We start from the raw sequence: 17,113 nt of genomic DNA, 5'->3' as shown, positions 1-17,113 counted from the left end.
TGTCGGTGCAACAAACCTTGGTGTATGTTTCCCAAACTGTACACAAGCACAAGGGCGAGATTCCAGCATTCAACACAAGGCCAATCATAATAGATAACTCTTTGAGAAATCAAAGGGCGGATCAAGAAGACCAAGCCAAGACAAAGGAACATGATATCACTAAGGAAAAACCTCCCTTGCCGGGCAAGCGAGCCTGGTCAGGTCGAGGCCACCCCGAAGACAAGTCCCAAGACCTCCCCGGCAAGGGTTGCCGGGGCCACTGGCGACCCGCTTCCCCGCAAAGACTCCACGACTCCACCTCACAGCGACGCAAGTCACTTATCTGTGCGGTTTCGAGCCCCCAAGTGATTAAGTGGCTGTCATTTGGCACATGGCAGCCATTTTAGAGGAAGATCACCTCTATATGACACCCGTCTAGAGGCATGTCACGTAGACAGACGAGAGAGTGGTTGAGCGGCGCGACAGGCTTGCCAGGCTGCATCCTCAGCATGACACCTAGTAGTGCATTTAATGCACTTTTTCCTGACTGCCAGAGCTAGGTATGATAGCACTATTGGCTATCTAATCAGTAGGTAATGACTGATTTGCCACTCTGGTAACCCCTTAGCCCATACAAGGAGGGCTATGTCAACCACAGAAAGGATTGAGACCCTTGTACACTCTTACGCGTGTAGCTACCCTCCCCAAGGTGATCTTTCCAGGCTTGAGCGCTATGTTAGCACCACGCCCCCCCATCAATCCACGAAAGCAGGAGTAGGTTTTTACCCTTCCCAGCGGCTTGAACGTGGGTGCCTCATGGTCTCCGCTCTTTGTGCAACGCGCCCTTCCCCCTTGCAAAACCACAAGGGGTTGATAGCCCCATAGGTGATCATGTTCTTCCGTGACAAGTCCCAAAGACAGAAGAATCCTCAACTGGGAATAGATTCCTTGACACAGACCTTGCTTTGGTCGGACTAGCAGAGAGGGCCTGGACGAACTTCAACTTGGAGACAACCTGAATATCATCGAAAGCCAGAGCCCAAATCCTCTTGGAGAGCAGAATGGGTTCCATAGTAACAGAATGCATTGGCATGGGCTTAGCTTGCACAGGGCAAACTTATAGAAGAGATTCAAAAGTTCCCCTCCAAACAAGATCTAGCGGCAGAACAGGACCATAAACAACTTTCATGCACCAACATCAATGTGATCATACTGGATGAGAGGGGGCTGGTAGGGAACAATGGCCCAATCATTTGCATTAAACTACTGAGAACCTCATCTCCAATCACGGGTGCATTCATTTGAACTTCAGAATCAGAGAAAACAGGCTGATCGACCACCATAGATTGTTGATCTTGCACTGCTTGCTGCTCATCAACATGTTGATTATTGTCATCGTTGTCCCACTGTGCATTGCCCCAGTTGTCCTGCTTGACATGATCATGAGATGGCGGTGGGGTGGGTGGAAGATCATTCCAACCGATCATAGGGTATGCAGTCAACACAAAATTATGCTCATCCAGCACCAAATTCCCTGGCAATGGATGGGTATTTCCATCCAATGGCATAGTGTCCTCGTCTTCCGGCATTTGTTCAGCAAAATTAGCCCCCAGGATATAGCATGGGGCTGTCCTTGAAACCTTGGCGCGCCCATAAGCAGCATAGTGTACTACATCATGAGGGACCAGAATATCTTCAGGAAAGGAGGCAAAGACAATGGATCGCACCAGGTACGGATCATCACTAACCAATGCTGGAATTTCCCGAAGGTATTAATTGTAGCTTTAATATTCTCTATAGTTCACAGGTCCAAAGGAATCCCAAGAACCTTCAAACACCCATCACGAGAACTCAGAGTGCCCCGATTACCAACACCCTCATCATGCTTGAGAAACCGAACAAATCTATCATTGCCAAGCGGCTGTGGAGGCAACTGAAGTAAATGAAAATAAACCCCAACATCTCTAAGATGGAAGAGTTCAATGCCACATACCTAGGGCTGAGAATATCAAACCTGAACTCCCATGTTCTCCAAAAGGTCAACCACTTCTTGTCTTGCAGGGCAGACCTGGTCCGGAGGCGGCAATGGCATCACCTCTGCCACCATAAACTCCTCATGGCGGCAAACAGTGGGAGATGCGGGCGTCACGAAAGTCTGAGGCAGTCGGTTCCCACCTCCATCCACAATATAGTGACTAGAAGGGACATAGCAGTGCGGGTTGAGAGCAAAAACTACCATGGATGTCTCGTGGAGGGCGCCGAAGATGAAACTTGAGGGGAAGGAGTCGCCGAAGGAGAGCCGGGTGGGGTTTTTGGTGGCGTGGAGCAATGAATGGATGTGACTCCTATGTCAGAGGATCACGAAACGTCTTGAGCTCCAAGGCAAAATGGGGAGGCAGCAACTTCGATACCAGTATTGGGAATCAGAGAGGACAGAGGGGATTTTTGCTTATAAAACAACCCTTGCTCCAAGGAAATCTTTTCACAATCTTTGCAATTATGGCCCACAAGAGAACATGCCAAAGAAACCATGGATGAGGGGTAATCTTTTTCAATATGATCAGCCTAGGAAGATTTTTGAGAAGAAAAGATTTTATCCACCATATTGTCAATCATATCATTAAAAGCATTATTTGCATCTTGCGAGGAGGGAATATCCTCCAAAGGATCACTCGAACTGGCAAAAGACCCCGTATCCTAAGACGTGGTGTTGTGTGACCCAATGGACTGAATGACTGCAGGCCCAATATGAGAAATCGAATCAGTGGACGTCCCGCCCAACGACCGCGCCAAAGATGACGGCTTGAGGGGAAGCTGATCACATAACACAAGGCGGCGGTGCACCACCGGAGAACCCACCCTGCCAAACACGATCAGCGACAACGCAATAGTCCATTGGAGATTAGGTGAAGGAGGGGCATGAATAATAACACACTCATTTTCCGAAATCTCATAACCAGCTGACTCAACTGTGTCTAGAGAATCATTTGAGGCAGGATATCTATAACCCGTAGAAACAGAGTAATTCTGAAATGTGGCAAACAAGATCTTTTCCTGAGAAGAAGAATCAGACTTGATAGAAGACTTGACTGGGGGATTATGCATGGCTAAAAGCCCTAGTGCAGCCCTGCACTTGGACATACTAACAAGAATCCATTCAGCATCACATTCCTTCTTCGAAATCCTGAACTCACAGACCCAATTAGGGCCACCATTATCCCAAAGATGAAAATAACATTTGAACTGAGGGACAGAAAAGGGTCGCAGATCAACAATAAAAAAACCACATCCTTGCAAGAAACATTAAAACTGAATACCTTTATCACCAATAGTAGTAACTATGAACTCACTAGCCGAACCACCAAGAGCAGAATCAAGTGCAGCCGCCACTGAATCTTCATTGAGCCTAAAATCATGCTTACTAAAGGAAACCACCAATGTAAAAGACCCCATATTATCCATAGGATGTACCATGAGACCAGATTCATTGTATATCTCATCTGCAAAAACTCTACCCTTGGAGAAGTCCAAGCCAAGGGCAGATCTAGAAGGAGAACCCATCTCAATGGGTATAGAGCTGTAGATCAAGAGATGATGAAGAGGATGATCGGATCAGAAAGCCAAGTCAGTAGGAGGGGATGAAGATCGTCGGTGGGTGGGTGGGTGGGTGGGAGTTTTTTATGTTATTATATGCCTGCTAAAGAAAATCACCAATGTAAAAGATCCCATATTCTCCATAATTTTTGATTGTTCCATGCTATTATATTATCAATCTTCGATGTTTTATATGCACTATTATGCTTTTATATTAGTTTTTGGGACTAACCTATACCTAGTGCCCACTGCGAGTTGCTGCTTTTCCTTGTTTTTGCCCTTACAGAAAATCAATACTAAACGGAGTCCACATGGAACAAAACTTTTTGACAATTTTTCTTGGACCACAGGACACCCTGGAAGCTTCCGGAGGAGGCGAGAAGGGCCACGGGATGGCCACAAGCTCACAGGGCGTGCCCTGCAAGCTTGTGGGCCCCCTATGGCACTCCTAACCCTAATTCTTCCTCTATAAATACCCAAATATTCCCTGTAGACCAGAGGGCACACCAAAAATACTTTTCCGCCACTGCAAGGTTCTGTCCCTATGAGATCCCCTCTGGGACCTTTTCTGGTACTCTACCAGAGGGGAATTCAATCATGCAAGGCTTCTACATCAACCTTGCTTCCCTTACGATGACGTGTGAGTAGTTTAACATAGACCTACGGTCCATAGCTAGTATCTAGATGGCTTCTTCTCTCTCTTTCATCTTCAGCACAATGTTTTCCTAGATGTTCTTGGAGATCTATTCGATGTAATCTTATTTTGCGGCGCGTTTGTTGAGATCAGATGAATCGTGGGTTTATGATAAGATTATTATGAATATTATTTGAGTCTTCTCTAAGCTCTTTTATACATGATTAAGAAAGCTTTGTATTTCTCTCTGATCTATTGATCTGGTTTGGCCAACTAGATTGATTTTTCTTGGAATTGGAGAGGTGCTTTCTAGTGGATTCAATCTTGTGGTGCTTATTCCCAGTGACAGAAAGGGACATCACATGTATTTGTATTGCTGCAATTAAGGATAAAAAGATGGGGTTTGTTCATATTGATTGGATCTATCCCTCTACATTATGTCATGTTGCTTAAGACGTTACCTCATTCTTGTTAACTTAATACACTAGATGCATGCTGGATAGCGGTCGATGTGTGGAGTAATAGTAGTAGATGTAGGCTTGGTTTGGTCTACTTGTCATGGACATGATGCCTAGATACATGGTCATTGCCTTGGATATCGTCATAACTATGTGCTTTTCTATCAATTTCTCAATAGTAATTTGTTTACCCGCTGTATGCTTTCTTTGAAGAGAGAAGACTCTAGTGAAAACTATGGTCCCCAGATCTATCTTTTATCATATAATTTTCATATATATAAAACAAGAAATACAAAAATACCTTGCTGCAATTTATTTACATTTATTTTATTTATCACTTTTACTTATCTTTTATATCTATCACTATCACATCTCATCCTTGCCAACTCCTTTATCGCCTTGCGTGCAAGTATTTTTTTGTGTAGGTGCAATTATTGGAGACTTGTGTATTCCTCCTACTGGATTGATACCTTGGTTCTCCACTAACAGAAATACTTATCTCTACTTTGTTGCATTTATGTCTACCACACAACCTTCTCCTTGTAGATGTTGTTGGGCCTCCAAGTGCAAAGGTTTGTAGGACAGTAGAAAATTTCCCTCAAGTGGATGACCTAAGGTTTATCAATCCGTGGGAGGTGTAGGATGAAGATGGTCTCTCTCAAACAACCCTGGAACCAAATAACAAGGAGTCTCTTGTGTCCACAACACACCCAATACAATGGTAAATTGTATAGGTGCACTAGTTCGGCGAAGAGATGGTGATACGTGTGCAATATGGATAGTAGATATGAGTTTTTGTAATCTGAAAATATAAAAACAGCAAGGTAACTAATGATAAAAGTGAGCGTAAACGGCATTGCAATGCTAGGAAACAAGGCCTAGGATTCATACTTTCACTAGTGCAAGTTCTCTCAACAATAATAACATAATTGGATCATGTAACTATCCCTCAACATGCAACAAAGAGTCACTCCAAAGACACTAATAGTGGAGAACAAACGAAGAGATTATTGTAGTGTACGAAACCACCTCAAAGTTATCCTTTCTTATCGATCTATTCAAGAGTCCATAGTAAAATAACATGAAGCTATTCTTTCTGTTCGATCTATCATAGAGTTCGTACTAGAATAACACCTTAAGACACAAATCAACCAAAACCCTAATGTCACCTAGATACTCCAATGTCACCTCAAGTATTCGTGGGTATGATTATACGATATGCATCACACAATCTCAGATTCATCTATTCAACCAACACAAATAACTTCAAACAGTGCCCCAAAGTTTCCACCGGAGAGCCAAGACGAAAATGTGTGCCAACCCCTATGCATAAGTTCACAAGGTCACTAAACCAGCAAGTTGATCACCAAAACATACATCAAGTGAATCACGTGATATCCCATTGTCACGACAGATAAGCACATGCAAGACATACATCAAGTGTTCTCAAATCCTTAAAGACTCAATCTGTTAAGATAATTTCAAAGGGAGGACTCAATCCATCACAAGAGAGTAGAGGGGGAGAAACATCATAAGATCCAACTATAATAGCAAAGCTCAAGATACATCAAGATCGTATCACCTCAAGAACACGACAGAGAGAGAGAGAGAGAGAGATCGAACACATAGCAAGCGGTACATACCTTCAGCCCTGAGGGTGAACTACTCCCTCCTCGTCATGGAGAGCGCCGGGATGATGAAGATGGCTACTAGTGAGGGATCCCCCCTCCGGGAGGGTGCCCGAACAGGGGTCCCAATTGGTTTTTGGTGGCTACAGAGGCTTGCGGTGGCGGAAATCCAGATCTATGGTGCTCCTCTATGTTTTCAGGGTATATGGATATATATGTAGGTTAAGGAAGTCGGTCAGGGGAGCCACGAGGGGCCCACAAGGGTGGGGAGCACGTGCAGGGGGGTAGAGCGCGCCCTGGACCCTCGTGGCCACCTCATTGATTCCCTGACGTCTACTCCAAGTCTTCTGGATTGCGTTTGTTCCAAAAATAACTCTCCTGAAGGTTTCATTCCGTTTGGACTCCGTTTGATATTGCTTTTCTGTGAAACACTGAAATAGGCAAGAAAACAACAATTTGGGCTGGGCCTCCGGTTAATAGGTTAGTCCCAAAAAAATATAAAAGTGTATAGTAAAGCCCATAAACATCCAAAACGGGTAATATAATAGCATGGAACAATCAAAAATTATAGATATGTTGGAGACGTATCAAGCATCCCCAATCTTAATTCCTGCTCGTCCTCGAGTAGGTAAATGATAAAAACCAAATTTTTGATGTGGAATGCAACCTAGCATATTTCTCAATGTAATTCTCTTTATTGTGGCATGAATGTTCATAGCCAAATGATTCAAGATAAAAGTTTAGTATTGACATAAAAATAGTAATACTTCAAGCATACTAAGAAGTAATTATGTCTCATCAAAATAACATAGCCAAAGAAAGGTTATCTCTACAAAATCATATAGTTAGGCCATAATTCATTTTCATCACACAAAATACTCCCATCATGTACAACCCCGATTTCAGCCAAGCAATTGGTTCATACTTTTTAACGCGCGTCAGCTTTTTCAACTCTCACGCAATACATGAGCGTAAGCCATGGATATAGCACTATGGGTGGAATATAATATGATGATGGAGGTTGTGTGGAGAAGACAAAAAAGGAGAAAGTCTCACATCAACTAGGCATATCAACAGGCTATGGAGATGCCCATTAATAGATATCAATGTGAGTGAGTACGGATTGCCATGCAATAGACGCACTAGAGCTATAAATGTATGAAAGCTCAACAAAAGAAACTAAGTGGGTGTGCATCCAACTCACTTGCTCACGAAGACCTAGGGCATTTTGAGGAAGCTCATCATTGGAATATACAAGCCAAGTTCTTAATGAAAAATTCCAACTATTATATGAAAGTGACAACATAGGAGACTCTCTATCATGAAGATCATAGTGCTACTTTGAAGCACAAGTGTGGAAAAAGGATAGTAACATTGTCCCTTCTCTCTTTTTATCTCATTTTTTGGTGGGCTTCTTTGGCCTCTTTTTTTATTTGGGCTTCTTTGGCCTCTTTTATTTTTCATAAAGTCCGGAGTCTCATCCCGACCTATGGGGGAATCATAGTCTCCATCATCCATTCCTCACTTGGGACAATGCTCTAATAATGAAAATCATCAAAATTTTATTGATTTACAACTCAAGAATTACAACTCAATACTTAGAACAAAATATGACACTATGTGAATGCCTCCGGTGGTGTACCGGGATATGCAATGAATCAAGAGTGACATGTATGAAAGAATTATAAAGGTGGCTTTGCCACAAATACGATGTCAACTACATGATCATGCAAAAGCAATATGACAATTATGGGGCATGTCATAATAAACGGAACGGTGGAAAGTTGCATGGCAATATATCTTGGAATGGCTATGGAAATGCCATAATAGGTAGGTACGGTGGCTATTTTGAGGAAGGTATATGGTGGGTGTATGGTACTGGCGAGAGTTGCGCGGTACAAGAGAGGCTAGCATGGTGGAAGGGTGAGAGTGCGTATAATCCATGGACTCACATTAGTCATAAAGAACTCATATACTTATTGCAAAAGTTTATTAGCCCTCTAAGAAAAGTACTACTATGCATGTCCCTAGGGGAAGGGTTGGTAGGAGTTAACCATCAAAGGATCTCGACCTCCACTCATAAGGAAGGCAAACAAAGAACACTCCATGCAACAAATTTGTCACACAACGTTTACCATACGTGCATGCTACGGGACTTGCCAACTTTAACACAAGTATTTCTCAATTTCATAATTACCCAACTAGCATGACTCTAATATTACCACCGTTATATCTCAAAACAATTATCAAGTATCAAGTTGATCATAGTACTCAATGCACTCTTTATTAAATTTTTTATTATACCCATCTTGGATGCCCATCATATTAGGACTAAATTCATAACCAAAGAAAAGTACCATGCTGTTCTAAAAGACTCTCAAAATAATATAAGTGAATCATGAGAGATAAAAAAATTCTATAAAATATAACCACCACCGTGCTCTAAAAAGATATAAGTGAAGCACTAGAGCCAAAGACAAACTACTCCGAAAGATATAAGTGAAGATCAATGAGTAGTCAAATAATTGTGCAACTATGTGAAGACTCTCTAACATTTAAGAATTTCACATCTTGGTATTTTATTCAAAAGGCAAGCAAAACAAAACAAAATGACATTTCAAGGATAGCACACATCATGTGAAGAAGCAAAAACTTAGGTTCAACCGATACTAACTGATAATTGCTGAGGAAGAAAGGTGGGATGCCTACCGGGGCATCCCCAAGGTTAGGCTCTTGTTTGTCTTTGAATATTACCTTGGGGTGCCTTGGGCATCCGGAAGCTTAGGCTCTGGCCACTCCTTATTCCATAGTCCATCGAATCTTTACCCAAAACTTCAAAACTTCACAACACAAAACTCAACAGAAAACTCGTAAGCTCCATTAGTATAAGAAAATAAATCACCACTTAGGTACTGTTGTGAACTCACTCTAAATTCATATTGGTGTAATATCTACTGTATGTCAACTTCTCTACGGTTCATACACTCCGATACTACTCATAGATTCATCAAAATAAGCAAACAACACAATGAAAACAGAATTTGACAAAAACAAAATAGTCTGTAGTAATATGTATCATTCGAGTACTTCTCTAACTCCAAAAATTCTGAAATAAAATGGTGGACCTGAGGAATTTGTCTATTAATCATCTGCAAAAATAATCAACCTAAAATCGCTCTCCAGTAAAAAATGGCAGCTAATCTCGTGAGCGCTAAAGTTTTTTGTTTTTTACAGCAAGATCACAAAGACTTCACCCAAGTCTTCCCAAACGTTCTACTTGGCACAAACACTAATTAAAACATAAAAACACATCTAACCAGTGGGTAGATGAATTATTTATTACTAAACAAGAGCAAAAGCAAAGGGCAAAATAAAATTGGGTTGTCTCCCAACAATCGCTTTTCTTTAATGCATTTTAGCTAGGCATGATGATTTCAATGATGCTCGCATAAAAGATAAGAATTGAAACATAAAGAGAGAATAATGAAGAATATGACCAGCACATTTAATCCTAACCCACTTCCTATGCATAGGGATTTTGTTAGCAAACAACTTATGGGAACAATAATCAACTAGCATAGGAAGGCAAAACAAGCATAACTTTAAAACTTTAAGCACATAGAGAGGAAACTTGATATTATTGCAATTCCTATGAGCATATATTCCTCCCTCATAATAATTTTCAGTAGCATCATGAATGAATTCAACAATATAACTATCACATGAAGCATTCTTTTCATGATCCACAAGCATTGATTTTTTATTACTCTCCACATAAGCAAATTTATTGTCATGAATAGTAGCGAGAGCAAACTCAACAAAATACCTATCATATGAAGCATAATCCAATTGAAAATTAAAATCATGATGACAAGTTTCATGGTTATGTTTATTCCTTATGTCATACGTGTCATCACAATAATCATCATAAATAGGAGGCATGCTTTCATCATAATAAATGTGCTCATCAAAACTTGGGGGAGTAAAAATATCATATTCATCAAACATAGCATCCCCAAGCTTGTGGCTTTGCATATCATTAGCATCATGTGTATTCAAAAATTCATACTAACAACATTGCAATCATGCTCATCATTCAAACATTTTGTGCCAAACATTTTATAGATTTCTTCTTCTAGGACTTGAGCACAATTTTCCTTCCCATCATTCTAACGAAAGATATTCAAAAGATGAAGCGTATGAGGCAAACTCAATTCCATTTTTTTGTAATTTTCTTTTATAGACTAAACTAGTGATAAAAAAAGAAACTAAAAGATTCGATTGCAAGATCTAAAGATAAACCTTCAAGCACTAACCTCCCCGGCGACTGCACCAGAAAAGAGCTTGATGTCTACTACACAACCTTCTCCTTGTAGAGGTTGTTGGGCCTCTAAGTGCAGAGGTTTGTAGGACAGTAGCAAATTTCCTTCAAGTGGATGACCTAAGGTTTATCAATCCGTCGGAGGTTTAGGATGAAGATGGTCTCTCTCAAACAACCCTTCAACCAAATAACAAAGAGTCTCTTGTGTCCCCAACACACAAAATACAATGGTAAATTGTATAGGTGCACTAGTTCGGTGAAGAGATGGTGATACGAGTGCAATATGGATAGTAGATACGAGTGCCTAGGGTTCATACTTTCACTAGTGCAAGTTCTCTCAACAATAATAACATAATTGGATCATATAACTATCCCTTAACAGGCAACAAAGAGTCACTCCAAAGTCACTAATAGGTGAGAACAAACGAAGAGATTATTGTAGGGTACGAAACCACCTCAAACTTATCCTTTCTGATCGATCTATTCAAGAGTCCATAGTGAAATAACATGAAGCTATTCTTTTCGTCTGATCTATCATAGAGTTCGTATTAGAATGACACCTTAAGACACAAATCAACCAAAACCCTGATGTCACCTAGATACTCCAATGTCACCTCAAGTATCCGTGGGTATGATTATACGATATGCATCACACAATCTCAGATTCATCTATTCAACCAACACAAAGAACTTCAAAGAGTGCCCCAAAGTTTCTACCAGAGAGCCAAGGCGAAAACGTGTGCCAACCCCTATGCATAAGTTCACAAGGTCACTGAACGTGCAAGTTGATCACCAAAAAATACATCAAGTGAATTACGTGATATCCCATTGTCACCATAGATAAGCACATGCAAGACGTACATCAAGTGTTCTCAAATCCTTAAAGACTCAATCCGGTAAGATAAACTTCAAAGGGAAAACTCAATCCATCACAAGAGAGTAGAAGGGGAGAAACATCATAAGATCCAACTATAATAGCAAACCTCGCGATACACCAAGATCGTATCACCTCCAGAACACGAGAGAGATCAAACACATAGCTACTGGTACATACCCTTAGCCCCAAGGATGAACTACTCCCTCCTCGTCATGGAGAGCACCGGGATGAGGAAGATGGCCACCGGTGAGGGATCCCCCCTCTGGCAGGGTGCCGGAACAGGGTCCCAATTGCTTTTTGGTGGCTACAGAGGCTTGCGGCGGTGGAACTCCTGATCTATGGTGCTCCCCTATGTTTTCAGGGTATATGGATATATATAGGTGAAGGAAGTCAGTCAGGGGAGCCACGAGGGGCCCACGAGGGTGGGGGGCACGCCCAGGGTGTAGGGCGCGCCCTGGACCCTTGTGGCGAACTCGTTGCTTCCCTGACGTCTACTCCAAGTCTTCTAGATTGCGTTTGTTCCAAAAATAACTCTCCCGAAGGTTTCATTCCGTTTGGACTCCGTTTGATATTCCTTTTCTGTGAAACGCTGAAATAGGCAAGAAAACAACAATTTGGGCTGGGCCTCCGGTTAATAGGTTAGTCCCAAAAATAATATAAATGTGTATAGTAAAGCCCATAAACAACCAAAACGGGTAATATAATAGCATGGAACAATAAAAAATTATAGATACATTGGAAACGTATCATGCGCCATCATTTTCTCTTCAAGGGAAAAAACAATGCAAGCTCAAGAAGTACCAGGAAGAATTTCTGGCGCCGTTGCCGGGGACGATCTACATTAAGCCGACCAAGTACCCATCATGAACTCTCATATCTTGCATTTACTTTATTTTCCATTTGCCTCTCGTTTTCCTCTCCCCCACTTCTAAAATGTTTTCAGAAAAAATACAAAAGTATTTTCCTTTTTATTTGCCTTCTTCCCGTTTGCCTTTTCGTTTACCCGACATAATCGTATGTTTATTACAAATCAAAAGCAAAAAGTTTATGGATCCTCATCCACTTGCTAATATTTTTAAAAGATCCAACTATGATGAACCAATTGCTGGTGAATTGAGTGCACTATATTATCTTTATGAAGTTCTGCAATAAATTCGTGAATCTGAAAATTGTGATGAAGTGCTAAAAGAGTAAATTTATGAAGAGATTCACGATAGATCCTTGAATGAAAAGCATGATTGCAATACTCTTATTATAAATTCTATTAATGTCAATTGTGCTAATAATATGCAAAACCCCAAGCTTTGGGATGCTAATTTTGATATGTCCACTACTTATTTCAATGATCATGATTGGGTCGATTCTTCTTATGATCTTGAAAATTTATTTAAGCCTCATGATGAATATGTTATTGATAATAATGTTTGCAATAATATTTGGTTTGATGAGAGTCAACTTGAGGTAAAAATAATACCAGATAGAGTGTTCAATCTTATGAATTTTTTTATGAAAGTGGGCTTGGAGTGGTCATGAGTTTATTTGATGACAATCCCACTATTTTGGAAGAGTGTCAACTTTGCATGCACATGGATCATGTACACAATATCTTATGTGATAGCTATATTGTTGAATTCGAATATGATCCCACATGTAATTATTTTGAGAGAGGGAAATATGGTTGTAGAAATTTTCATGTTACCAAATTACCTCTCGTTATGTTTGTCAATGTTATATTCTTCTCCCTTGCATATGCTAGTTTTTGCTTGCCTTGATAATTTGTTTGCTTATAAGATGCCTATTCATAGGAAGCATGTTAGACTTAAAATTGTTTGTCACATGTTTGATGATGCTCTCTTTGTGTTTGAATTATTATCTCATGTGAGCATCGTCAAAATCTGAAAGCCTAGCTTAATGGCTTTAAAGAAAAGCACTTATTGGGAGATAACCCAATATTTCTGTTTTGTGTTTTCCAATAAATACATCATTATACTTCTGTTATGATTGTGTTTCAGTATTTTAATTAGTGTTTGCACCAAGTAAGACCTTTGGGATGATTTGGGTGATAGTTGATTCGATTCTCCTAAAAAACAGAAACTTCTGCACAGTCGTAGAATTGCTAAAATTTGCCGGAGCATGATAAAGTTCTGAAGTTATTTATGAAGGATTGATATAAAAATTTCCTAAGTTATCTTATTTTTTCAGAATTTTTGGAGTTATATAAGTTTGGCTAAAGTCCAGATTACTACAGACTGTTCTGTTTTTGATAGATTCTGTTTTCATTGTGTTGTTCACTTATTTTGATGAATCTATCGGCAGTATAGGGGGGTATGAACCATGGTGAAGTTAGAATATAGTAGATATAATGCAAATATAAATTTTTAATGAGTTTACAACAGTACCCAAATATGGTGAATTTCTTTGTTATACTAATGGATCACATGAGTTTTTCGTTGAGTTTTGTGTTCTGAAGTTTTCACATTTTGGGTGGAGTTTTGATAGGGTAAGTAATAAGGAGTGGCAAGAGCCTAAGATTGGGGATGCCCATGGCCTGCCAAGTAATATTCAAGGATAACCAAGAATCTAAGCTTGAGGATGCCCCAGATGGCATCTCCTCTTTTGTCTACAATCCATCGGTAAATTACTAGAGGCTATATTTTTATTCACCACATGATAAGTATTGTGCTTGGAGCGTCTTGTATTTTATGAGTCTTTGCTTTATTTGCTTTTTAGTTTGCCACAATCATCCTTGCTGGCCACACCTTTTGAGACGGACACACATTAATCGTGAATTTATTACAATACCCTATGTGCTTCACCTATATTTTTTGAGCCAGGTAGTTGCCCTAGTGCTTCACTTATATGTTTTAGTGCACGACGGTGGTTATATTTAAAAGAAATTGATGAACTCCCCTTCTTCACTTATATTATTTTGAGAATCTTAGAAATAGTATGGCAATTTTCTTAGGTTATGAATTTAGTCCTAATATGATGGGTATTCAAGAGGGATATAATAAAAACTTTCATTAAGATCATTGAATATATGAGAAGTCTGATTCCTTGCACTTGTTTTGAGATGCACGTGCAACGCATGTATAATAGTGCCATTTTTTAGTTTGTCCTAAGAAGCAATTATTTGAATGTAGAAGGAACACAATTCGATAATATAATAATATAATTGAAGCAACAAAATGTGCATTGTATTTGTTTCTATTTTCAGGCTAGAAGATGACAATTTCGTGCTCCGGTGCTAAGGAAAGAAATGCTTCAAAGCTGGATCAGAGAATCACAGACTTCTTTATTTATGTAAACGTAGAGTTAATCATATGAAAAAAAAGATATGCAACAAATACATTGTAGGCATATAAAAAAGTTGAATACCAAGCACAAAATTCTTGTCCGAGAAAAAAATACAAATGAACATTTTCAAATTATGTACATTACTCCCACTCAAACATGAGTAATTAATTCTTGGACATATGGCATCTTTGAGGGAACATGCAGAACCTCTCCTTGAAAAAAAGAAGTGAACAGAGGAACCCATAAAAGCTAGCCCTTGTAAAAACTAATGTCATTACGAAGATGCCAATCAGGAGCAAAATAGGAAAAATGCTGCTCACTTGTAAGTGCCTAGAAATCTCTAACATTCTCACGAAATGCATGAGATCTTATGCATCTTCATTAGACAGAGCAGGTAGATGCCATTACATAACTGAGAAGAACCATGGCACACAGAAACTTACATCTCCACCGTAAGCAAAATATATTTAAACAATCAAAAAAATGGAGGCACGTTTGTTTTCCGCAGTCGGTGTTTCTCTTAGGAAAGCAAAACTAAATAACTAGTACCATGATATATATAAGTTAAGGAAAAAAAGTAAAGTGCCCACACTTAATGCAGAAATTGCAACATTAGCCAATAGCGATGGAAAGAGAATTAAGGAAAGCTTTTATTCATTAATCAGGTGCATTATTACGGGAGATAAAGCTTCACATAAGGCTAACAACCAAATGACAGTTTATCTAAAAAAACATATACCATGCTATGTCTAACACAACATAGTTCAGTATTGTAACATATAGAAAAGAACATCAGTAATTTATTTGCGCGATGATCACTTGTTTTAATAAAAATTGCTACAAAATTTTATCATTCACTGCAAAATCCTTTAGCCGTACTGGAAAACAAAATCCATGCACTTCCAGTTTGTACAGTTATCATCAATCTACATAAGCTTTTTCAATATATCAACAAGTTTCTTAGTTATGAGAATTGTTGTAGATACCTGAGCCAAAACAGGAGTCCAAAGATGTATGCAGTAGAAGTCAAAGGTAAGATAAAATCTCAAGACCAGAAGTGCTAGCTAAAATAAAACGAGGAATCCAAATATACACTGAAAAAACCCAGTACAGGGTTGCTTAAATTGATTCATGCTATGTAAAATAAAACCAGGAATCTTAAAATGCTCTGGCAGGCTTAAGCTCTGAATATCTCTAAATTCCAAAAATCTCAAGCCTAGAAGTGCAAATAAAACCAGGAATCCAAAATATACACCGAGACAAACTAGTACATGGATTCTTAAATTTATTCGTCCTAGGTACATAAAAAAACCATGAATCGTAAAAAAAGGAAAGGGCAGAATATTAAATTTAACTAGTTTATACGGGGATGCTCTTCGGTTTAATCCTGTTTATACACTACGACAAAATAAGGTTACTAAAATGAACCATTAATTATAGATAGTGCACATGAATCAATCTATCATTTTCTGAGAACAGTGTGGTGTGCCTTTGTGATTAGTCAACGCATATGCACATGAGTGGTACACTGGTATCGTATAGTAGAACACAAGTTTGTAGTCTTATGAGACAACTTGCTCCGATGTACCAAATCTGAACCTTACAATACCAATGAATTTTACAAATATTTAACACACCCAGACATGTAACTAGACTTATTATTCAAAAACACATAAATAAAAACACAAACCTTCTGGTTGTCCATCAGCAATCTAGCCAGTGAACTCATATATGTCATCGTATATCGCACCGACATTTCTTGAATCATTCACATAATAAATATAATGCTTTCCACTAAGACATAAGTCTTTGCATGCTCATCATGGCTTTCCCAGGCCTTATGTGACATGCCAGTACCAAGAATCTATAGAGATAAGAGCGTTAGAACATAAACCAAACTTCATAAATAACAGTATGGTAACAGGCACAATAAACTTACACTTCGTGACCTCTATTGATCCCTAACAAGAAGAGAAGAAAATCTTCAACTGTATAGATTCCCCTTCCATTTAACTTCTTGGGAAATGCACCATCCTTACCAACCTTTTCTAATCTCCAAACCTCATCCTTCAAAGCAGAGCAGGAGGGTAGTGTTTTTTGTACACTGCAAATACAATATCAGCCTACTCAATGCTTGACTCTTCTAATAGTATGAGCAAATCAACAATATATGGACACATACATAAGTAACTTCAAAGGCTACGAAATGAAGGAAATGCCTAATGTGATGTACCTTTTAGTTATTCATGTGCCATTCTGAAGCAACCTCAGAAGCGTCTTCAGAAGCGGCAGCAAATCAACGAACCCGAGTCCGTGGCACCCACG

The sequence above is a fragment of the Triticum dicoccoides genome, chromosome 3B (genome assembly GCF_002162155.2).
Source record: "Triticum dicoccoides isolate Atlit2015 ecotype Zavitan chromosome 3B, WEW_v2.0, whole genome shotgun sequence".
Classification (NCBI taxonomy): domain Eukaryota; kingdom Viridiplantae; phylum Streptophyta; class Magnoliopsida; order Poales; family Poaceae; genus Triticum; species Triticum dicoccoides.
The sequence above is the reverse complement of the archived record's forward strand: the minus strand, read 5'-3'. Positions refer to the sequence as shown.